The following is a 25,927-nucleotide window of genomic DNA, read 5'->3' as shown; positions in this document are numbered from 1 at the left end:
AGTTATTGCATTCGATCAGAAGCCTTTTATGAAAGATTACATTGATTTTAATACTAGTATGAGAACCAAAGCTACAAGCGACTTTGAGAAAGATTTTTACAAGCTGATGAACAACTCTGTTTTTGGAAAATCTATGGAAAATGTGAGAAACAGATGTGATATTAGACTAGGAAATGAAGAATTTTCAATGAAACAAGCTAAGAAAACAAATTTCAAATGCTTTAACATCTTTGACGACAACTGTATAGCGAGTCACATGTACAAGCAGAAAGTTAAATTTAACAAGCCAATCTACATAGGTTTTTCAGTTCTTGACCTTTCAAAATTGTTAATGTACGAGTTTTATTACAACAAATTAAAGAAGTTTGATCCAGATTTGAATCTGTGTTACATGGACACAGACAGTTACTTCCTAGAATTGAAACGTGATCCTTACAAAATTATTAAAGAAAATATAGATGACTTTGATACAAGTGATTATCCAAAAGATCATGAATGTTTCACTACTAAAAATAAGAAGGTAATAGGGAAATTCAAAGACGAATTGAACGGCGAGATATTAGAAGAATTTTGTGGATTGAGATCAAAGATGTACTCGTACAAATATCTAGACAAAAATCCAGTAAGATGTAAAGGAATTAAGAGAAGCGTTGTAAATAAAACAATAAATATCGAAAACTTGAAGAGATGTTTGTTCGAAGATAAAGAAGAATTTAGGGAGATGACAGTAATCAAAAGCTATAAACATGAATTGTATACCATCACCATAAACAAGCTGGCACTGAACGCTAAAGATGATAAGAGAAATGTCCTAGAAAATAAGATCGATACAGTACCGTATGGCTATAAAAATGAAGCAAAATCTGATATATTAGACGAATTAAATAAACTTGGAAACTTTGAAAATTGAGAAATAAACGGAAGTGTTTACGAATATGAATTGAGAAAGTCAAAGCTATAATTTTTTCTATATAAATGGAGTCTCAAAAGAAATGTACAATATGTCAAGAATTTAGACTTTTTGAAGAATTTTCTAAAAATAAGAATACCAAAGATGGATTATACTATTATTGTAAAGATTGTAATAAGAAATATAGAAAAGAATTATATGATAAAATGGAAAAATTAACTTTAGAAGAGAAAGAATGCACACGCTGTAAAATAGTTAAGAATATTTCTGAATTTAACAATTGGCATTATAGTAAAGATAAAAAACAAGCATATTGTAAAGAATGTATTAAACAAATCTTTGCTAGACCAGTTCATTGCGTATGCGGAAGAGAAATTCAACATTTCTATAGTCTTAAAAGACATTTACAAACAAACTATCATAATTCAAATGTTTAGTAAAATTTAGAAACATTTTCATCGTGTAATTTAGATATTCTATAAATCAGTCGAGATTCAGTCATATTTGTGGTAAAATGATTTCCGTTGTATAAGATATTCAAAGATTCTTTCATTTGGTTATACAGATTGATAGAATTTGGTTCGTCATCAATGAACAAAATCTCTAATTCAGGATAATTTATTTTTAGATGTTTTAATCGGTTTGGTATTTCTCGTTTCTGAGCTCTGATAACGTAATAAGGCCATTCCCACATGTGATTCTTATTAATTAACACAAAAACATGGTGTTTTTTCTTATCAAAATCTTTACATACCATATCTCTCTTCATTAATTCCATTCGCAATTCTTGATTCTCTATTTTCAATGATTTCATTTCATCTTTAATTTGTAACTGTTTTATTTCATCTTTTAACTGCTTATTTTCGTTTTCAAGTTTGTACTCGCCAAATTTACGAATGCTTGGTAAAACATCTCTCGTAACCCATTGTTGAAAGCTTTTTGCTTCTATTTTATGAGATCTTAAAATTAACGAATAAAGTCCTGATTCATTAATGAAAATAGTATCTTTGTGAATATTTGCGAGGTGGCCCTCGAGGGCTACCTTATCTTTTAGATAAAAGTATTGAGATTTGTCACCTTCATCGACATTATTTCTAATCGCTTTTTCTGTATTGTTATATTCCAATATTTCTGCAACATCTTTAGCCTTAAACCAAAATTCATTATTTTCGTCAACAATTGTTAAAATTTCTTTATTATTGAATTTTAGTTGATTATTTCTTAGATCTATGACTGACTCCATTTAGATAGAAAAAATTTAACAAGCAATTTTTATTTTGAGAGACCTGGTTCATTAATAAACAGTACAGGGATGAAGATTGTTAAGGGGCCATTCGAATAGCTCCTTGTTTTTTAAGTAAAAATATTGAATTTTGTCATCATCTTCAACATTTAATTTAATTGCGTTTTTTGTTTTTTCATAACCTAATATTTCACAAACATCTTTAGCCTTAAACCAGATTACATTGATTTCGTCTACAATCGTTACAATGTCTTTATTATTGAATATAAGTTGATTATTTATTGGATCTACAACTGATTCCATTTAGATAGAAAATAAATTTAACTAGTAATTTTTATTTCAGTATAAAGTCCAGATTCATTAACGAAAACAGTGTTATTTTGGAAGTTTGAAGGTAAGCTATTTATAGCCCCCCTTATATTTAGATTAAAATAGAAGTTTTTATCATCTTCGTCAACGTTTATTCTGATCGTTTGCATAGTATTTTCATATTCTAGAATTTTTGCTACGTCTTTAGCCTTAAACCAGATCACATTGTTTTCGTCTACAATCGTTAAGATATTCGTGTTATCGAATGTAAGTTGATTATTTCTTAGATCTATGACTGACTCCATTTAGATAGAAAAAAATTTAACAAGCAATTATTATTTTGAGTTTAAAGGTCGAAAATAGTGTCTGGATGTAATTTTTGTAAGAGTCGCGATTCGATACCCTTGAAAATGTATATCTTCTAGTCTTTTCTTGAAAGTTTAAAGGTAAGAACGATTCGTTCCCCCTAGAAAGATGTGTTTAGAATTTCAAATGTTGTCTTAATCCACTACCATACTTAGAACTTCTAAATCTGTATTTATAGAGTCTTCCTCCAGAAATATTTTGTAAATCGTTAGAATCTACATCAATTGTGCTGTTAACAACTTTTTTAATAATCTCTAATATTTTATCTTCGTCTTCTGTATCTAATGTAAAAGAATCTGATTCTGTATTGTTTAAAATATTTACAAAGCTTTTACTATTTTTAAACTGTATTTCTACGAGTTCTGGCTTATATTTTTCATCTAGAAGATTGTATAAACTTGCTCTTAAATTCTTAAAATCTGTCTCGACATTTTGTATTAATTCTAAAATTTTATTATTTCTTTCTTCTTCGATTTTATCTTTTTCGCTTTGTAATAATGTTAGTGCTCTATCCATTTATTAAGGAAAAGATTTGGAACGCGGAACGTAGAACGTGGAACGTGAACGTGGAACGTAAACGTGGAACGTGGAACGTGAACGTGGAACGTAAACGTGGAACGTGGAACGTGAACGTGGAACGTGAACGTGGAACGTAAACGTGGAACGTGGAACGTAGAACGTGGAACGTAGAACGTAGAACGTAGAACGTGGAACGTGAACGTGGAACGTAACAAGAACGTAACATGAACGTAAATTTTGTGTTTTACGTTTAATTTAACGTGATTTTACATGTAAAGGTTTAGGTTTAAAAACACAAAATTTACGTTCATGTTACGTTCTTGTTACGTTCCACGTTCACGTTCCACGTTCACGTTCCACGTTCTACGTTCTACGTTCCACGTTCTACGTTCCACGTTCCACGTTTACGTTCCACGTTCACGTTCCACGTTCACGTTCCACGTTCCACGTTTACGTTCCACGTTCACGTTCCACGTTCCACGTTTACGTTCCACGTTCACGTTCCACGTTCTACGTTCCGCGTTCCAAATCTTTTCCTTAATAAATGGATAGAGCACTAACATTATTACAAAGCGAAAAAGATAAAATCGAAGAAGAAAGAAATAATAAAATTTTAGAATTAATACAAAATGTCGAGACAGATTTTAAGAATTTAAGAGCAAGTTTATACAATCTTCTAGATGAAAAATATAAGCCAGAACTCGTAGAAATACAGTTTAAAAATAGTAAAAGCTTTGTAAATATTTTAAACAATACAGAATCAGATTCTTTTACATTAGATACAGAAGACGAAGATAAAATATTAGAGATTATTAAAAAAGTTGTTAACAGCACAATTGATGTAGATTCTAACGATTTACAAAATATTTCTGGAGGAAGACTCTATAAATACAGATTTAGAAGTTCTAAGTATGGTAGTGGATTAAGACAACATTTGAAATTCTAAACACATCTTTCTAGGGGGAACGAATCGTTCTTACCTTTAAACTTTCAAGAAAAGACTAGAAGATATACATTTTCAAGGGTATCGAATCGCGACTCTTACAAAAATTACATCCAGACACTATTTTCGACCTTTAAACTCAAAATAATAATTGCTTGTTAAATTTTTTTCTATCTAAATGGAGTCAGTCATAGATCTAAGAAATAATCAACTTACATTCGATAACACGAATATCTTAACGATTGTAGACGAAAACAATGTGATCTGGTTTAAGGCTAAAGACGTAGCAAAAATTCTAGAATATGAAAATACTATGCAAACGATCAGAATAAACGTTGACGAAGATGATAAAAACTTCTATTTTAATCTAAATATAAGGGGGGCTATAAATAGCTTACCTTCAAACTTCCAAAATAACACTGTTTTCGTTAATGAATCTGGACTTTATACTGAAATAAAAATTACTAGTTAAATTTATTTTCTATCTAAATGGAATCAGTTGTAGATCCAATAAATAATCAACTTATATTCAATAATAAAGACATTGTAACGATTGTAGACGAAATCAATGTAATCTGGTTTAAGGCTAAAGATGTTTGTGAAATATTAGGTTATGAAAAAACAAAAAACGCAATTAAATTAAATGTTGAAGATGATGACAAAATTCAATATTTTTACTTAAAAACAAGGAGCTATTCGAATGGCCCCTTAACAATCTTCATCCCTGTACTGTTTATTAATGAACCAGGTCTCTCAAAATAAAAATTGCTTGTTAAATTTTTTCTATCTAAATGGAGTCAGTCATAGATCTAAGAAATAATCAACTAAAATTCAATAATAAAGAAATTTTAACAATTGTTGACGAAAATAATGAATTTTGGTTTAAGGCTAAAGATGTTGCAGAAATATTGGAATATAACAATACAGAAAAAGCGATTAGAAATAATGTCGATGAAGGTGACAAATCTCAATACTTTTATCTAAAAGATAAGGTAGCCCTCGAGGGCCACCTCGCAAATATTCACAAAGATACTATTTTCATTAATGAATCAGGACTTTATTCGTTAATTTTAAGATCTCATAAAATAGAAGCAAAAAGCTTTCAACAATGGGTTACGAGAGATGTTTTACCAAGCATTCGTAAATTTGGCGAGTACAAACTTGAAAACGAAAATAAGCAGTTAAAAGATGAAATAAAAACAGTTACAAATTAAAGATGAAATGAAATCATTGAAAATAGAGAATCAAGAATTGCGAATGGAATTAATGAAGAGAGATATGGTATGTAAAGATTTTGATAAGAAAAAACTCCATGTTTTTGTGTTAATTAATAAGAATCACATGTGGGAATGGCCTTATTACGTTATCAGAGCTCAGAAACGAGAAATACCAAACCGATTAAAACATCTAAAAATAAATTATCCTGAATTAGAGATTTTGTTCATTGATGACGAACCAAATTCTATCAATCTGTATAACCAAATGAAAGAATCTTTGAATATCTTATACAACGGAAATCATTTTACCACAAATATGACTGAATCTCGACTGATTTATAGAATATCTAAATTACACGATGAAAATGTTTCTAAATTTTACTAAACATTCGAATTATGATAGTTTGTTTGTAAATGTCTTTTAAGACTATAGAAATGTTGAATTTCTCTTCCGCATACGCAATGAACTGGTCTAGCAAAGATTTGTTTAATACATTCTTTACAATATGCTTGTTTTTTATCTTTACTATAATGCCAATTGTTAAATTCAGAAATATTCTTAACTATTTTACAGCGTGTGCATTCTTTCTCTTCTAAAGTTAATTTTTTCCATTTTATCATATAATTCTTTTCTATATTTCTTATTACAATCTTTACAATAATAGTATAATCCATCTTTGGTATTCTTATTTTTAGAAAATTCTTCAAAAAGTCTAAATTCTTGACATATTGTACATTTCTTTTGAGACTCCATTTATATAGAAAAAATTATAGCTTTGACTTTCTCAATTCATATTCGTAAACACTTCCGTTTATTTCTCAATTTTCAAAGTTTCCAAGTTTATTTAATTCGTCTAATATATCAGATTTTGCTTCATTTTTATAGCCATACGGTACTGTATCGATCTTATTTTCTAGGACATTTCTCTTATCATCTTTAGCGTTCAGTGCCAGCTTGTTTATGGTGATGGTATACAATTCATGTTTATAGCTTTTGATTACTGTCATCTCCCTAAATTCTTCTTTATCTTCGAACAAACATCTCTTCAAGTTTTCGATATTTATTGTTTTATTTACAACGCTTCTCTTAATTCCTTTACATCTTACTGGATTTTTGTCTAGATATTTGTACGAGTACATCTTTGATCTCAATCCACAAAATTCTTCTAATATCTCGCCGTTCAATTCGTCTTTGAATTTCCCTATTACCTTCTTATTTTTAGTAGTGAAACATTCATGATCTTTTGGATAATCACTTGTATCAAAGTCATCTATATTTTCTTTAATAATTTTGTAAGGATCACGTTTCAATTCTAGGAAGTAACTGTCTGTGTCCATGTAACACAGATTCAAATCTGGATCAAACTTCTTTAATTTGTTGTAATAAAACTCGTACATTAACAATTTTGAAAGGTCAAGAACTGAAAAACCTATGTAGATTGGCTTGTTAAATTTAACTTTCTGCTTGTACATGTGACTCGCTATACAGTTGTCGTCAAAGATGTTAAAGCATTTGAAATTTGTTTTCTTAGCTTGTTTCATTGAAAATTCTTCATTTCCTAGTCTAATATCACATCTGTTTCTCACATTTTCCATAGATTTTCCAAAAACAGAGTTGTTCATCAGCTTGTAAAAATCTTTCTCAAAGTCGCTTGTAGCTTTGGTTCTCATACTAGTATTAAAATCAATGTAATCTTTCATAAAAGGCTTCTGATCGAATGCAATAACTCTATTCACATGTTTTAACACCATTCCTTGTTCCAGATAGAATTTCAAATTTCTCGAATGAACAACATATTCAGTTTTATCCAGTAGAGTTGTGCAAAGTTTGTTTGTTATAATGTTCTGGAGCAAGAGGCAAATCTTTATGATTTTCATGTAAATTCTTCGGATATTCTAGATCGACTTCGAGAATATAGCCATAATCTTCGTCGCCAGTGAGTTCCAAAATTGTTTCTTTCCATTCTGCAGTTGTGTAAGTTTTTGGATCCATCCACTTGATTTCGTTATATGGTAAATTTTGCATAAGTCCATACCCATAAAGGTTGTTTGCATCGACGTACAACAGATAGTTTTCAGGTTTTGTCTTATCAAAATCTTTCAAATATTTGTTATTTGCTTTAACATATCGTTTAATACATTGAGAAATGCCTCCGCGAATACCTTTTTCGATCATCAAATACATATTATAATCACTAATTAATTGTAATTCTATATTCGTTAATTTTAACATAGCGTCCCATGCAAGACTGGGAGCTGTTAGATAGTGTGCTGGATCAAGTTTATAGCAATTCAAACAAATATTCCTAAAATTTTCAAAGATATCAGCGAGCAATAGAACATCTTGAATGTTATAGAGATCGGAGTAATTTCCTAGATTTTTTACTTTTAATTTGTTCCATACATTTAAGTAGTGTTGAAAATCTTTCTCAGATATGCTCTCGTCTGTCAAAAGTGAATAGAAATCTTGAATTCTCAATTCTTCTGTGTAATCAAGTTTTTCAATACTGTCGATAAATTCATAGGGAAATATGCCTTTTCCAGATAGAATTTTAAAGATTTCTTCTTCGTCATTTGGTTGTCTATCTAGAATTGCGTTCAGACCATCTTGTATAAAATGATTTGTATGTTTGAAGTCTTCTCTCTTTAGATTTTTAGCTAACTTTTCTATAGACGATGCCATAAATCTGAACGTATCTACGAAAGAAAACTTGATGAACTTTCTTGGTTTATCATCTTCAAACTCATACCCATATCCAGAATTTACAGAATAATTTATATATTTTTCGTCTGTGTTTGCAATCAAATCAACATTACCATACTGTTTTGCCAACTCTTTTATGTACAAATGAGTATCGTAACATGACATATTGTGGCAGAAAACGGGAATATTTTGAGGAAATTTGAGATTCAAGTTACAAGATAAATGAGCAGCACCTCGAAATTTACCTGTTAAATGACAATGATCTCGTACTTTTTTTCTTGTTTGATTATCAAAACCCTCAAATTCACAAATATGACAAAGACTGGAATTTTGATACGAAATTTCTTCTTCTTCAGTTAATTTCATAGGTATTTTATTCTTAGAATTATACTTTTTAGCTATGTATTTCGATAATTTATTAAGTTCTTCAAACAATTTTGCAGGAACATTTGGCAAATCTTCTTCATTTTTTGCTCGATAACATATCGGCTTGTACATACGATTGGTCACATTAGACACTAAGTATAGAGTAAAACCATATGGAATGTGCTTCTGAATCTTGGTTGTGATCGATTTTTGCGGATTGTTTTTGCATGTGGGAATCTTCTCTAATATGCTTTCAAAATCCATATAAATAACGTAAGGATGAGAAAATTTCTTTTGATAATTAATAAATGTTGTTGTTTGACCTGGAAACGGCATAATTGGCTTACAAACTTCGTGATTTTTACAAATTTCTAAATGGTCTGTTAAATCTCCAGATTTGTAGAAATGGCTTAAACATCTTCTACAAAGAAATTTTTTATTTTTACACTTAGATAACTGAGAAAATACAAGTTTGTTTAAATCTGTTATCAAAACATAATGAGATTTGTCATCTTGTTTAACATACAATAAATCGATTTCTAACTCGGCATCATAAATTTCTGAAATTTGCAACGGAACAATATTGAGTTTTTCATCAAAACTATAGACATTTACAGACATTTTCGGATAATTATACTTTGCTTTACTGCTTCGTTTTTCAAATAATTGTATATCTTTTAAAGACATAGGATAGTCGAACCCAGAAAATATCTCGTCATTTACAAATTTTTCATATTGTTTTGCTCTGTCTACATGAGTTTCTGGTTTTTCAATAGCACATCGGATTGAATAAATAAAGCAATAATCATCTTTATTTTTGATATTTATACAAGCTTTCTTATCTTTGATTTTCTTTGGTAAATCGATATATGATCCTGCGTTCATAAATTCATGTTTATTAAGGCTCAAAATCAGTTGTTTACAACGTTTTAATGTCCATCCAGAACCTCGATTTGGATGATTTGTCTGTTCTCGATGTGTTAATTTATTAAATTGTTTAGAAATAAAGTCGTTTATGTCAAAGATTTCGTCTGCTTTTATAGTAAAGTACATTGGACAAGTTTGTGTTTCACCGTTCACTAAAGTTCGTTCGTATTCACATTCCAAAGAGATATATCCTTTACTGTTTTTCACAGTTTCTTGAAATTTTTCTATTAAACTCTTAATCTCTGGCCGCAAAATAGAAAGATATTTGTAAAGTGGCATGAAATTATCGTTTAAATTCGTTAAAATGTATTGCTTGAAAAGACCGTGTATAGACGATAAAACTTCTACATCAATGATATTTTCAGATTTGTGTTTATCAATTTCTTCGATCATTTCAGACTTTGTTTTATCATTAGTTTCGATAGCCAATTTTTCAGCGATTGAATTAATTTTTTCATCATTAAATAGATTGAGATTTTTCTTTTCAACTTTGAAATTTCTCTTTAATTCTCGTAATTGTTCAATATTGAACATCTTTTCATGATCGTCAATTTGATTTTCTTTGGCCCATTGTCTTAAATGATTCAATTCCTTGTAGTAAATGTCTTTGTTCTTTAAGTGAATCTTTGAGTTGTAATGTCGATCGAAGTTTCTTCTTAAAATTTCTTTTTTGCAGAATGGACATGACATTTTGTCACCCGCCATTTATTAAGGAAAATTTTGAATGCTTCAATTTTCACTATTTAGTAAAAATATCTTTTTTATTAAGGAAAAATCAACTTTTATGGTTAAAATCCACAATAATTCAGTAGATTTTAAGGATTTTTCAAAAAACTCTAGTATATATGCACCTTAAGAGCTGTGGTTTTGACCCTAAAAACGTGTTTTTAGGGTCAAAACCCCGGGATTTTGTATTTAAAAAATGTTGATTTTCAATTTTGTTACTAAATTTTCTTCCTACTAAATAATGGAGCTACTAAAGGAGCTGAATGAAGTTGGTGAACTAAGATTCAAAGAGTATAAGAAATTAATGGAATTAGAAGAAAAAAAGAAATATAAGATTTTGAATTTGGAGAAAATGAAAGATAAATTCGGGTTTACAATAATTGCCGAGTTGGAAGATTGTAAAGTACACTTGCCGAACAGATTTTTGACTGTTTTGGATGAAAAAAAGATTAAAGAATTGAACAAAAATGAAAAATTACACTTGGTTGTTACTGGAAAGAAGACTATTAAAGATAAAGACTGTGTTACAATTAACTTCGTGGAATAAAGATTTCAAAGATTTCTGGATTTTTTCATTAAAACAGCTTATAAATGTAGAAGCCTACAATGAACAGTAAAACAGCTATAGATTCGGTTATTTTCCATTCGTGGTTTCCTGTTAGATTTCTTAGATTTGTTTATGGTTCAATGGACAGTATTTTACATTGATTTTCTGACTGTCCCAAAAGTGGTCTAGGAACCCCTTACTGTTTGATTTTACAGATTCGTTTATTGTCCTTTAAACAGTATTTTCCGTTGGTTTTCTGTTTACTCCAAAAGTGGTCTAGAACCCTTACATTCATATCTACTTTTATATATATATATATAATTCTGTTTTGTTTTTAAATTACAGAGTGAAGTAATGTATAACAGTATTTGTGAAAGTTGAATTTAAGAGAGCATGATTATTTATAAATTAATAATTTAATTTTCAGTTAACTAATAGAAATATGTTCATTTTCTCAGAGGCATGCTACTACACAAGCAACAATAATACAATAATACTAGTCTGAAATGAATCATTTGAAAAGTTGGTATTAATATACTATCGGCACACAACCTCCAGCAAGTACCTCTCATCCCCTTGTTGCACCCCTTATTTATTGCAAACCCTTTCTAAACAGAAGTTCTCAAGTAGATAATATTGTATTTTTTTCATCATCATGTATAAAATTAGTTGCATCAAGGATAGCTCCAGCATATAACTGCTAAACATAGGTAAAGTTCTGCTTTCAGTTTAAAACATTTAATAAATCACTATACTTGCACAAGAAAAGCTTTAATAAGTGCCAAGAGAAAGGGCAAGGAGCTGCTGGAGGATCCAAGCTCTCTTTCAAGGATTAGGAGGCTAGCTGAAAAGTTTTCATCATTCTGGAGGCCTATCATGAGGCTAGATTTTCTGAGGAGCAATTAATTTCAAATGCAGGTGAAGTTGTTATAGGAGTGTACCAGAGAAAGATCCTCTCATTGTTACTTGTGGCAGCAAAGCAGAGAGATCCTAATAATGTCAAGGGCGGGCACCTAGGTTGGGACTTAGAGAGGAAAGCTCACATTATTAATTGCAAGTTTCGAGATAGTTGGGTAAAAAGGGCTGGCTGATAGGTCTGGTTCAGTTCTGAGGATGAAGGTTGGATTGGGTGTGACTCTCTAAATGTTAAAGGTTTAGATGTTAGGGAGTTTTGTTTTTCCACTCCCCTGCCGCTTTGACTGGAAGGAACTTGAACAGAGCTAATCTCCTCTTCTACCAAGGTGACACAACTCAGTCCTTTTAGGGGTTGTCTTATCTTCTTGCTCTAAATGAAAAAGGACTGGAATGATTTAGGAGTAATACATATCTTACCTTGTTAGGGAAAATGTTTGATGTTGACAGGCATTATAGGGTATCATGAACTAAGGTAAAGTGTATTTGTGATGCGTTCTATGATTAATTATTGCTGTTATTAAATTATTACTGTGACAAATAAGAAATCAATGGTAACAGATTAACAAAAATACAAGCAACACAACAACTTTTAATTTATTTCAAAAAGTAAAACAACACAGAGCAACATTTAAGTATTTAAGTATTAATGTAATAGATACAACCATGACCAGCAATTAAGTATGGACAGGTTTGTAATAAACAAAACAAATCTAATAGTAAAACAACAGGTCAAATTAAAAGACAAATTAATTAACATACATTATTGTGGATTACACAGACTTATTGATTAAATTAATTGAAACAAGCAATAAGTAATTAAACTTTAAAATACGGTTGTACTTTTACAAATTAACATATATTACTAAAGTTGAACATTGGTGTTCATAAGACTAACACTATTGAAAAGAAGAAAATGCTGTCTCTGGAGAATGATTGGCCATCCAATAAAAATCATTCTTAAACATTCAGTTTTCTTTAGCTTCAAAAACACTTGCTATTGAGTTCACCAGTAATAAATCATAAATTAGTTAGGTTTAAAAATATGGAAAAATTACTGAAGTGTACAATTTTTAAAAGGGAATTTTACTAAGTTTTTAAATGAGAGGAAATGTTACATGTGAAAAAGAAAGTAAAGTTTACTGTAGTTAATTGTTAGTGTCTATTTATAAAAGAACCTACAAATCACTAAACCTAATGTTTCATGTGTCTATACACTTGTGTCTTTAAAAATTAAAGCTGAATTCAGCAATCTTGAAGTGTATTCTTTCAGTCTATATCAAACATAAGCAGACTAAGTAACTAATAGAGACTTGTCAGGTATGTGATGTCTTGGACAGGATACTCTTGGTCGGGGTCTGGTTGATTTTCAGGTTCTAATGGGGGGGGTAATGGGATTTGCTGGAAAACAACTGGTGATTCCGGCCTCCTATTAAAATTAGAAGTCCACCATGTGCTTATCTTTCTATAGATGGTAGTCCAGAACCCATTCCTCCTAACTTCTCTGAAAATAACAACAAAATGTGAATTTTATATCTATTTACACTGCATTAATTTCTTGCTGGTTTTAATTTATTAGTTAGCCTGACTCGTAAAATATGATTTGACAGTTCCTAATCTTTACGATTGGAAATCAACAGCCCTTAATGATATATGCAGGGCCATACTCAAATTTGGCGGGTCCTTGACACCGTCCGTCAACACGGTCCCTTCAAATAGACCAGTCATCTCCAACAGTAGACTAGACCTATAGAATTGCCCATGAACTCAAGAATCTCGACATTTGCAGTTAGTGATGTGTCACTCCTGTACATCTATAAGGTTGCCCAGATTTAAATGACACATCGGTTTTTGCTGTGCCCAGAGGTGGGTTCAACTGGAAGGTATAACCAGCCAGAAGTGATCCCTGCTAGGTAAATATTTTTATCTTAGGAGAGGTTTCTTACAGATTCGGTTTCTGCATTTTGTAGCCAATAAACTTTTGAGATGGCAAAAGCTGGATTTGTCAGTCAAGCCACTCCTATACAACCACAGCACTCCTATACAGTGGTCCTTTATGATACAATTACAGAACTGATATCTTAGTTTTCATTTTTATATAACCTTAAAAATACAATTTTCTTATTGAAAATTTACTTTCTAAGTATAATTTAAAAACTGTAAAATTGAATAATCGTGAATGAAGTTATTCCAGAACTACTTAAAAACTAGGTTATTTTTAATTCATAAATTGATAATCACTAATTAGTTGGTATGCAGACTTCCACTTACGCAAAAATTATAAAATTGTCACAACAGCACAGCAGAGGGGTAGGTAGGTGATAGATGAAACAAAGCAATAAATTTTAGGGTAAGATATTTAGTTATCAACTTTTAGTTGTTTTAAAATCATGTTTCATGGACACATCTCATTTAGAGTGTATAATTGTTGGCAATGTAATTCATGTACTAACTATAAATCCTCATACATTCACTTGAATTTGTGATTATAATTCATTTAAGGATCAAAGTGTTTCTTTGTTTCTTTAGTATCACTTTTCTACGCGTCACTTGGTATGGCACATGGTGTTGACTTAAGGATTGTGGATGAAGAACATCCACAGAATCTTTGGTGACACTGGGTATAAAAGAATTTATTCTATTGAGAAACTGAACAACGATAAAGATCCTTGAAAAAGGATGGAATCTGTAAAGATATTTTTAAGAAACATAAATTTATAAAAATAATTTGAGAAAAATAAATATTTTTTTGAAATTTATGCATATCTTGAGGCCAATTTTGAGTTATTTCAAAATAATATTTAATAAACTTTTCATAACTGGTATGATCATTTTTATCATTAATATATTGCTTTATTTCACTTACCATCCATCCATCCATCCCTTTATGTGCTGTTATGACAATCTGTCATTTTGGTATACACCCTTATTTTCAATTATTGTTTTATCTGAGAATAAAGTAGCTCAGGAATTCCTCAACTTTTACCTTAAAACTAGCACTGTTAACTCTTAACATGTCTAGAACTAGACTCCACAAGTGTGATAAGAGCCCACTGATTATACCCAGTAAATGCCTTAAGGAAATTCCTCTAGAGATAAGACAGCTTAACAAGGCTAGTTTTAAGATAAGAGTTGAGGAATCCAGGAGTTCATGAATCAGTGGACAACCTTAGACTTTTAAGATATATCTAAGAATTTAAAGTTGTTAAAATTTAAGACTTGCCTGGTATTGTTGATTCTAATTCAGATATTAGGTATTATTCAGAAATAATAAAGGTTGACAAACCATTGATATGAATAAGAAACAGCAGTGAATCCAGGTTATAGCATTAAGGTACACCAACATTAGTATTGTAACTTCACTAAAAACTATATTTTGCAACGAAAATGGGTTTTATGTAAGATATTGCATTGCAACCATAATATTTGTATCCATATAAGATGTTGTGTCTTTTGTATATTTATAAATTTATACATTAAGCCTTTCATACATGTATATGGTATACTAGTACAAAATTGGAACTTGTGAAGTTCAATAAAAACAGTCCACAATAAACTGATAATTGATCTTTTCAGCCATCATATAGTCTTACCTATTCAATGTAAGGGGGAGAGTAAAAACTGATTAAAACATTAATCCAGTCAAATATATACATCCACAAAACTTTAATTTTCCCTACAAGATGAGTTTACGAAATAACTCTCATAACAAGATTGTATCCAATTAAATATTTTAAAAGGAGTTGGTAGATCATATAGACATCACTGAATCAAGTGTAGCACATTCATACAATTCAATATCTGCAAAAATTCCATAAGTTATGTACTTGTAGCTGCTGATTCAGAGACGTTATCTCAAAGAAATTTCACTATATTCCGAATTTGTGGAGAGAAGCACGCATTGTAACAGGTCAAATTACGACATTTGAATATTCGCGGGGAATTGGCAGACTGTGACATCAGTGAATCGGCAGACTGTGACGTCAGTGAATCACATGTTGTCGGAATTGAGATTTATTTAATTAATAACGAAGAAATATATTAAACTTTATACGGGAAAAGATTTGATTAATTAAAATGAAGTAAAAATAACCGAAATTCGTGTTTTACAAAAGCACTAAATAGAATTACGCAGAAAAGCCAATTGTGGGATAAATGACTTGTATATTGATGACGTCATAAAGCACATGTTGCTAAAAATTTAAAATAAAAAGCTTTGAAAAAATAATAAAAAGAAAATAGAAAGACTTAAATTGATTAATTATAGTAAACGTGATAAATTTCGACAATTATAAGAAAACAATCAAATTATATTTATTCGTGAAGACGCTGATTTGAACGAGAGAGGGGATGAGTATTGTTTTGAGTCGGTATCCGTAGTTTTATACGGAGATTCGGTCTTCTCTTACCAGACTTGAAGCAAGGAGGTTGTGTTGATTCTCCTGGGATAGTAGTGATCTGTTATATAGTGTATTGAAATTTTAATGAAGGATGGGATATTATTTTAGACTTTTAAATTATCAAAGCATTGCAAGGTGAGTGAAATTATAATATGTATTGACAGTGTGACATGGAATAAATTAACGTCAAGGTCACTTGGTTTGACTTTTCTTTGAATATCCCATTTATAAAAAGTGTGATGGAGTGATATTAAATTTTTTAATCACCACTCAACATATTTTAAAACCTGAGATAGACATAGACTTGTTGTTGGTGATAACACCACAGACATTCAAATTTAATAAGTTTTAAGCAGTACCAAGGGAACGCAGCTAGCATTGGGCAGATTTTGGGCAAGATGGCGACCAACACCATCCGGAGCAAAATGGTACAGCAACGTGGGACTGGTGACAAAAAGGCGTACAACTACATGGTGAGTCAACAACACTAAAGAACCGACTCACAACAAATTGACACAACCACGTGGAGGGGATCCGCAGCAAATTGACGCAGTCAACGTAAGGGGCTTTCAGCAAATTACCGCAGCCAACGTGGGGCTGACACTCATCAAAAAACCGCAGCCAACGTGGAGCGGATCCTTAACACCATTAGTTGTGTGAATTAGAAAAAGGGTAATCTTCCAGGAAGAACCTCTCTACATAAATCCTACAAATGGGGAAGTACTGCTTCCTTCAATTAAAACAATAGAGAGGTCCAAGTAGTATAGGGTCAATCAGTAAGTATATACAGAAGGAAGCCCTATACAATTTTCATTGCATAGTTGAAAGCTAAAAGTGTGGTAAAAATGTAACAAAGTAGACAAAGAAGAAGCTCAAAATGAATAATTTTAATTTTTTCGACATCAGAGATTCCCAGATCACAAAATATAGTGTAATCCAGGTGAATTGGCATTCTCATTGTCTCAACAGGTGCACAATTGAGTGTACTACGATATCTAAGCACAGTGGAGCAACCGAGTTTTCTAACTATTTTTTTAAATCTTTTCAGACAAACATGACTCCAGATCCAGGAGTCAAGTCTGTGACAGTGTCAAATTTCAGGTGCTGCTCTAAGAGGAATGTGAACTGGAGCTAAACTCAACATCTTTATTGATTTAACCTTCTCACCATAGCTACGCAATATAATAGCTGGCCATTACAAAAACATTGACAATGTGTCTTATGCCAATAACGCAGTGTAGCGGGTACAACGTCTATCGCAAGATAACCAGATCAAGCAAAGTCGAGCGTGGCTGCTGCTTTGATGGGTGACCGCTGAGCGATCCTGTCCCTGCAAGCAGCCCACCTGCCCGGTCATTTGTGGTGGTTCAGAAGTCACTTTAAGCCGTTGGTACCCAGTTTAAGTGTTAGAGAGGGCTTCTTAGCCCTAACTTTGCCTGGTTAAATAAGACATCTTTACTTTACTTTATAAGACACTGCACCACTGGATTGAGAAAAACACAACAATACCATCCATAACCATTTTATCCGTAGGCATTAAGGATAGATGACAAGAATGATAGAGGCAAGAAACAGAGTGAACAGCCAAGATGATTTGAGACCTGCTCTAGTTCGTCACTGGGAGTTTGAAAGGTTAGAGTACCTTCATAAGATTTAGAGCATGGTAAAGCTGATAACCTTTTTGTCATATTTTAATGAAAAAGCATGTTATGTTTAATTAAATGATAATCACCAGTCCTTAACATTAAACTAGCAACGTAGATGGACGTATATTTCTATCTACTATGTTATAGTAAATAAGACATAGTAACTACTATGTGTACTTATCCTAATCATAAATTAATAAGTGATGATCCTTTTTGAAAGAACCTTTGGAATATAGTTCTCACAGTAATAAGAATTCCTGACTATACTAAAGGAAGATACTTTAACCAGCTGGCTATGGATATCATAATATAGTTTAATCAATGTCACAATGTATTTCTCCAAATGTCTATATTATCCATATTTATCATACTTATAATATAAAGAAAAGGGTGTCCTAATATTATTTTAATGATTCAATGTATAAATTAAATTAAAATTACTCTGTTATTGCTATTTAGTTTTACTGCCCACATATCGTGATATACCTTACACTGAATAACTATTTAAAAGAGGTTTAATTCTGGATTGGGTGAAGGTAAACTATACAGATTCATCATTCTTAAATAAATATTTCTTGTACTTGATTTTTTTAAACTGAAAATGTACAAATTGACATAGTAATAGAGTTTCTTATAGAAAAAAAGTGCTTTTGTAAAATAATTTTAAACTTTTTACGAGGGGAGACATATATAAAAAAGTCAGTTAATCAAGTTAAACATACCTAAATAAAACAAATAAAATATAATTTAGCTTTATTATTAGCTACTTTGTGATCATTTTCATTATAAGCAACCATCTTGATTATAGCTCCATTAATCATTGTTAAGTGAACCAAAAACACTCTTCTGGGTGAAAAATGTCTTGAATATCCTATGGAAATGTAGTTAAAGTCCTTAGATATGACAATGCCCTGGCAAATGCTAAACTTGTTCATGGGGTGAATAATGCCTTGAATATCCTATGGAGGTGTAGTTCCAGTCCTTCGACAAGACAATGCCCTGGCAAATGCTATACTTGTTTATGGGGTGAATAATGCCTTGAATATCCCTTGGACACACAGCAACAACAAGTGGTTTAACAAGGACTGTCACTACAACCCATGGAGGTTCATACGCCACTGCTCAAGAATGAAATGCCCAAGAACTAGAATAATATTGTCTTATACATAAGTTTGTTCCAAGACTATAAAAATATAATTTTCAATGCCAAAACGCTGTTCAGTGACTGAAACACTTTCCAGCCCATCAACTGTGTGAGGATAATGAGTTAGAGTTTTAAATACATTTCATTATTTACCTATGTTCGAAATCAACATTAATAATATTGTTACGATTGACAATCACCATCAGCTTATGTGTGATCTCTGGAAAGTAACCCTTAAAATATGCATAAATACAAACAATTCATGCTGAGTAAATCATATCTTGTTTAAATTTTATCAGATTATTTTGTAAAGTGCTTTTAGTAACTAATACATTTAATTCCAGCCATTTCTATTTTATTTTCTCCAAACAAGTATTAATAAGGTTGTTGTTTAATAACATATTTATACATAAATGACAAAGGTAAACTTACAATCTTATTATTATATAATAGAATGTTGTATTACATACAAATTTTAGGACTAAAAACTAAACAGTTAGTTGTTATAAGATTAAACTACAAACTAATGATTTAAAGAACTACTTAATAATAACTGAGACTTCAAACCTTTCAATTCAGGATAAAAACCCTTCAGCAAGATAGTCTTTTAAACATTTCTTTTTAATCACTGATTTTCTTGTCATATTACTCAGATAGTCAAGGAGTTTCCAAACAAAGACTCAAAATTAGATGTCAGTTCTCGACAAAGTAAAAACTCATTAATGTAATGATTAAAAAAATGTAATAAAAAGTATTTTCCAAGATTCTCGTATATTTAAGAAATATTTTGTTAGTAGACTCTTTTGTTATCTATGGTGAAAGACTACTTACTGTAAACCCTCAAACATATTGGTGATGGTTATTCAATGATCTACTAAATCTATTGTAACCGATAACTGCTCGTTTTTTGTGTGGTGTTATAGCAATAAACTGTGTTATTGAAATTGAAATGCTGATACTTAAAAACATACTTGACTATATCAAATAGATTAAGATTAATTATTGTTAATAGGCACGGTTATAGTTTTTATGGTTTTATATGTTTTGATGTGTTATGAATTTCTTGGTGATAAGTGATTAATCTCTGAGGTATACATTATGTATTATTAGACATGGGATGGGCCCACTACCTGCACTGGCCGAATGACATGAAATAGAACTTTTAAACACACACTTTCAATAGCAAGGGACTTCAATTGTGTTATATGACCCAAAATGATCTGGGGGATGGAGTCAGTTTTGGAAAGTTTTAAAACAGAAACATAGTTTTGGTTATACCTCATTTTAAAGGTCCCCAAACTTTGATTATTTTAGCATAAAATGTTTTAAAATATAGCTAACTATATCTACAAGGTATACCTAAACATTATTACAAATTTTGTATTATTTGCTTATGATTATTAAATAAATGCCAACAATATTATTCAATAACAAGGCTTATTTTTTCTCGCAGAGACTACAACCAATGTTTAAGGAAAAATGTCAGGATGAAACGCTGATCAAACTCTTACACCTGACTCGCTTTATTGTTATTCTCTCCAAGTTCCTGGTCAAATTCACATTTGCAGAGTATACCCACAACACTTAGAGGAAGATGTTTAAAAGTGTTGGCTTCAACTTGACCTAAGAAACTACATTTTCTAGCCTAAGAGTTTCTTATGTTGAAACAATGTAGAGCACATTTTGAGCTTCTTCATCACCAATTCACCTGCATCTCTTCAGACCGACTCCTACAGGTTGCAGGAGTTACGCCAGATTTCAGATGTTGCTAATCATAGTCATAATCATAATCTTTATTGCCATTGATCACATTTTACATATAATGAAATAGGAATAGTCATGTATTAATAATAATAGACATAATAGATAAAATAGAATAAAATATTTTTAAAATTAGACATGTAAAATTTACAGTACCATTTTACAATTGCGGTTTTACAATGTGTGAGTTTAATTACTACTCTGGCACTATTTAGTTATTCAGAATAAAAATTCTACATCCACATCATGATTTAGAATCCTATAGATTATAAAATGGATTTTGTTGTAACCAATGTAATACCTTACTCTTAAACACCCCAGTTAAGGCAATCCAAGCTGTTACATTAAGTTTATTAAAGAAAACAATGCAGTTCACCATGTGAGATGAACCTGTTTTGGCCAGCTTGTGCTGGGGCATATCAAGCTTATCACGATTTCTAGTATAATACGAATGTAAATCTTGTCTAAGTGTGAATGAGCGCAGATTAGATTTTACATATAATAATAGATGTATAGGTTTATAATTGTGAGAATTTTTAAACTAATAAAAAGTGGTTTACATTGTTCTAAGAATTCAGCTCTACAGATTGTTCATAAAACCCTCTTTTGTATTATCAAAATATCTTTAACGTGAGAAGAATGACCCCAAAATATTAATCCGTAAGAAATATGAGACTGAAATAAACCAAAGTATGCTGTCCTCAAGTATTCAATAGAAACAACATCTCTTAGTTTCCAAAAAAGATAACTTACTCGCGAGAGCCTACTGCAGGGGGGGGACCAGTTTAGTTTAGAATCAATGTGAATACCGAATAATTTTGCGAATTGGACATCTTGAGTGTTATTAGGTAAGCTAAGAATAATGTTTTGAGTTTTTTCAACCGTTAATGCAACCGTAATAACAGGATGCTTCTGATAGATGGTGAGGATAGTCTTGGTCACCTTAAAACTGAATAACCCAACTACTAACAATGCTCTTATAAACTTAAATCATTCTCTTTCCTTCCATGTGAAGATATGATCTTACTTCGCATATCTTGCAATTGAAGCCCTGGCATTATAACCCCCATCGCCAAGAGGATATTATTCCAGTTCTTGGGCATTGCATGCCTGAGCAGAAATGTCTGAGTCTCCATGCACAAATTGCACTTAGCGAAAGGTAAAATGGAGCTTAAGTCACTATTCATATTAATGGTGAAAGTTTAGTTCATATGAAGGAATCTATAAGTGTCCTCAAAGTGGTAATAAGTAGACTCAATTATTTGAATTGTAAACATTTTGGAAAACCTATTACCATAGTATTTTTTTTTTTTAGATATTTTATTAACATATAAATTTTATGGGGAGAAATCTTAAAATTTTGACTATTGAAAGCATGTATGCTTTGGTAACAAGCAGTGTGTAGGTGTACAATGTAAAGGTGGTGAGATAGAAAATATTCATAGGTCTGTTTGTGTGTATCATTTTTTGTTTGGAATCACAAACTCAAGAAAAATATATTTCCTTCCTAAATAAGTTACATTGTATGTATAACATATCTGTGTCTGTCATATACAATGTAAGAAAACACATTAGAAATATTATACTGTAGAACAATAATTTACCTCATCCTCTATTTTCTCATTCTGAACTCTGATGAAATTTTGTTTGGGAAATATATATATTCAATAAAAACATAAAAATTAAACATAAAAATTAGTCTAAACAAAACATTTTCAAGAGATATAAATAGATAACATATTAAAAAAAAAAATAAACATGTTTTTATTAACATCATATGTTAGGTAACACAACCAGACAGTTTCTCCTTACTTAACACCTCTCACAAACTCCTCTAAAACACTCACCGTAGAAGATCAGTTACTGTGTTGTTTTCTGAAATCCTTCTAAATACGTCTGTGATGTAGCCAGTAAAAGAACATCTATATGACTGCTCTTCCTCCAAGTTCTCTACCTCAAGATCATCAATATTCAAGGGGCTGAAACAATCACAAGAAACACAATTATTTCCCTATAATTCAAGAGGATTGTTTGTATTAGACAATTATTATCAAATTGTAAGACAGTTTGCTGAGTTTGGAGATTGGTTTGCCACGGCGGTCAATAAATTATACTCTAATCAAAGGATCAAAGACACTATTTCCGTGATTATTAAACTCTCACTTTCACACATACCCATTTTTATTTCACTTAATTATTTTCCTATTTTATATTGGAGTGTAGAAGTGATAATACAAAAATTGTGCTGATTATGTAAATTCAAAGCATGCATTGTAGGGCATCAATAATATACATGGTATAATTGCAAAAGCCCACAATAATCAGAAGCCAACACATAAATAATATAACCTAGCCTCCAAGCACTTAGTAGATCATATGGGGAGAAGATACAAGCAATACGAGTATGCTCATCCCGAAGTTGTGTAAAATGCAAAATCAACGTGAAACATTTCAGTATGAACCCCTTTCAGCTGTATCACCATAACTATAAAAGCTCAGTAAAATAACTGTAAGCTTCCTTAAAAAGTAGGAAAATAGGTGTTTTTTTTATTAAATCACACAGTTTTTTACCTTCAAATATATATTTCTAGTTTATTATATGTATAAATAAATTTATGTCATCAATATGTGTTTAATATGAGGCTCATATAATCTAGCAGTCATTCATCCAGACATTCCTCATTCAACCGGTTCCTGTACTTGAACATCCTGCAAAATAAAATCTCGCAATGTGGAGGGAGCTAGATATTAATTTTCATTCTGTGATGGTTTGATCTGTTCTGTCATAGATAAGTTCATGATACAATTTTTAAACATCTATTTTTGTTTTAAAATATTTGAGGATATAAATTAATTGCTTAAAATTGTATAAAAATAATTTTATTAATTGCTAAAAGACAGATTTTTATAAACAGAAATATGTTGAATACCTATTATTAAAAATATCTATATGATGGTCAGAATACATGACTAACTAACCTCATTAGTTTGCTAGTTTTGGTTATTACAGCATATCTTTTAGTGACTAGTAACTAAACATTTTGTAAAAAGATATACATACTTAAGTTTTGTTTCCTATCATTTAGTGGTATCTTACTAGACATGACCGTTTCTCACAATTATTTGTGTGTAAAATGCAATAGTGTTACTTTATTGGCCAAATTATTGTTGTTTGTTTTTGAAAATAATAATATTCATTTTTGTTAAGTTGTAATTGCATACATTTTTCATACTAATAGCTACTAGCAGTTGCCCGGTGCTTTGCACTCAATTCCTGCTAAAAAAAACAAGGACGTCATGAGCATTTTCTTTTTAAATGACATTCTAAACACTCCTGAGATAAGTGATAGTCACTGAAAAGTTTTCAAATCTCCTTATCAATTTATAGATTTAAGTCTAAAAAGCAGTGTTTTGGGGCCCTGAATTCGAAAATTGAATAAAAAAACCAAGCTTAATTTCTACTTTCCTTTAATGTAATGCTATTTTGGCTTCCTACCACCGTGCAACAGCAAGTGATCCATGCTAGAACCTTTCCACCCTTGTGCTATTTGCCCATTTACATCTCCTTTCCCATCTTCCAATACCACGTAGCAAAAAGCAGAATCACATTACTTGTGAGTGATGAAGTGCTATATAACAACAATGTTGTTTACTTTTTGGACTCTTCTTCCAAAAATGCAAAATCGGTCAAAGTGAGCATAATGCATGATGCTGAATGAGGAAAACTACCTTTGGTCCTTTGTTTCACTCAATTAGTAACACAAACAGGCAGTATCGCCTAACTTAACACCTCTTACAAACTCCTCTAAAACACTCACCCAACAGCTGCTGCTGTGTTGTTTTCTGAAATCCTTCTAAATACGTCTGTGATGTAGCCAGTAAAAGAAAATCGATTTAACTGCTCTTCCTCCAAGTTCTCTACCTCAAGATCATCAATATTCAAGGGGCTGAAACAATCACAAGAAACACAATTATTTCCCTATAATTCAAGAGGATTGTTTGTATTAGACAATTATTATCAAATTGTAAGACAGTTTGCTGAGTTTGGAGATTGGTTTGCCACGGCGGTCAATAAATTATACTCTAATCAAAGGATCAAAGACACTATTTCCGTGATTATTAAACTCTCACTTTCACACATACCCATTTTTATTTCACTTAATTATTTTCCTATTTTATATTGGAGTGTAGAAGTGATAATACAAAAATTGTGCTGATTATGTAAATTCAAAGCATGCATTGTAGGGCATCAATAATATACATGGTATAATTGCAAAAGCCCACAATAATCAGAAGCCAACACATAAATAATATAACCTAGCCTCCAAGCACTTAGTAGATCATATGGGGAGAAGATACAAGCAATACGAGTATGCTCATCCCGAAATTGTGTAAAATGCAAAATCAACGTGAAACATTTCAGTATGAACCCCTTTCAGCTGTATCACCATAGCTATAAAAGCTCAGTAAAATAACTGTAAGCTTCCTTAAAAAGTAGGAAAATAGGTGTTTTTTTATTAAATCACACAGTTTTTTACCTTCAAATATATATTTCTAGTTTATTATATGTATAAATAAATTTATGTCATCAATATGTGTTTAATATGAGGCTCATATAATCTAGCAGTCATTCATCCAGACATTCCTCATTCAACCGGTTCCTGTACTTGAACATCCTGCAAAATAAAATCTCGCAATGTGGAGGGAGCAAGATATTAATTTTCATTCTGTGATGGTTTGATCTGTTCTGTCATAGATAAGTTCATGATACAATTTTTAAACATCTTTTTTTGTTTTAAAATATTTGAGGATATAAATTAATTGCTTAAAATTGTATAAAAATAGTTTTATTAATTGCTAAAAGACAGATTTTTATAAACAGAAATATGTTGAATACCTATTATTAAAAATATCTATATGATGGTCAGAATACATGACTAACTAACCTCACAATACCTCACAATTTCAGACACAATACCCTATGGATACACCAGGATCAAGGCTAACAGGGCTGACGACAAACAAGGTCCTGGATTCGCCAATCCAGGCCGGACACACAATGGTTGTGGAAGCACAAGTACATAGACAGGATAATTGCCCACAGCCAAAACCTACAACCAATATCAAAATACCTAATCAAAGACATTTTTTAGCCGAAAGTCCATTCAGAAAAATCAAATTCAAACAAAATTACAATACCAGAACATTTGTGAATTCTCTCCACCCTGCGAACAAACATATACTCAACACAAAATACTTGAAATTGGCTCAACTCCATACAACTGTG

General features: G+C 31.1%; 1 long non-coding RNA gene across 1 annotated transcript; it reads right to left on the bottom strand.

The window, feature by feature from the left end:
* Nucleotides 1-12,732: 12,732 nt before the first annotated feature.
* LOC124368512 lies at nt 12,733-24,589 on the bottom strand. Its single transcript, XR_006922955.1, has 3 exons — nt 24,459-24,589; nt 22,488-22,619; nt 12,733-13,193 (listed from the first exon to the last, which is right to left on the bottom strand). It is a non-coding gene; the product is annotated as an uncharacterized LOC124368512 (long non-coding RNA).
* Between the last annotated feature and the right edge of the window lie 1,338 nt (nt 24,590-25,927).

The sequence above is a fragment of the Homalodisca vitripennis genome, chromosome X, assembly GCF_021130785.1.
Source record: "Homalodisca vitripennis isolate AUS2020 chromosome X, UT_GWSS_2.1, whole genome shotgun sequence".
Classification (NCBI taxonomy): Eukaryota; Metazoa; Arthropoda; class Insecta; order Hemiptera; family Cicadellidae; genus Homalodisca; species Homalodisca vitripennis.
The sequence above is the reverse complement of the archived record's forward strand: the minus strand, read 5'-3'. Positions and strand labels throughout refer to the sequence as shown.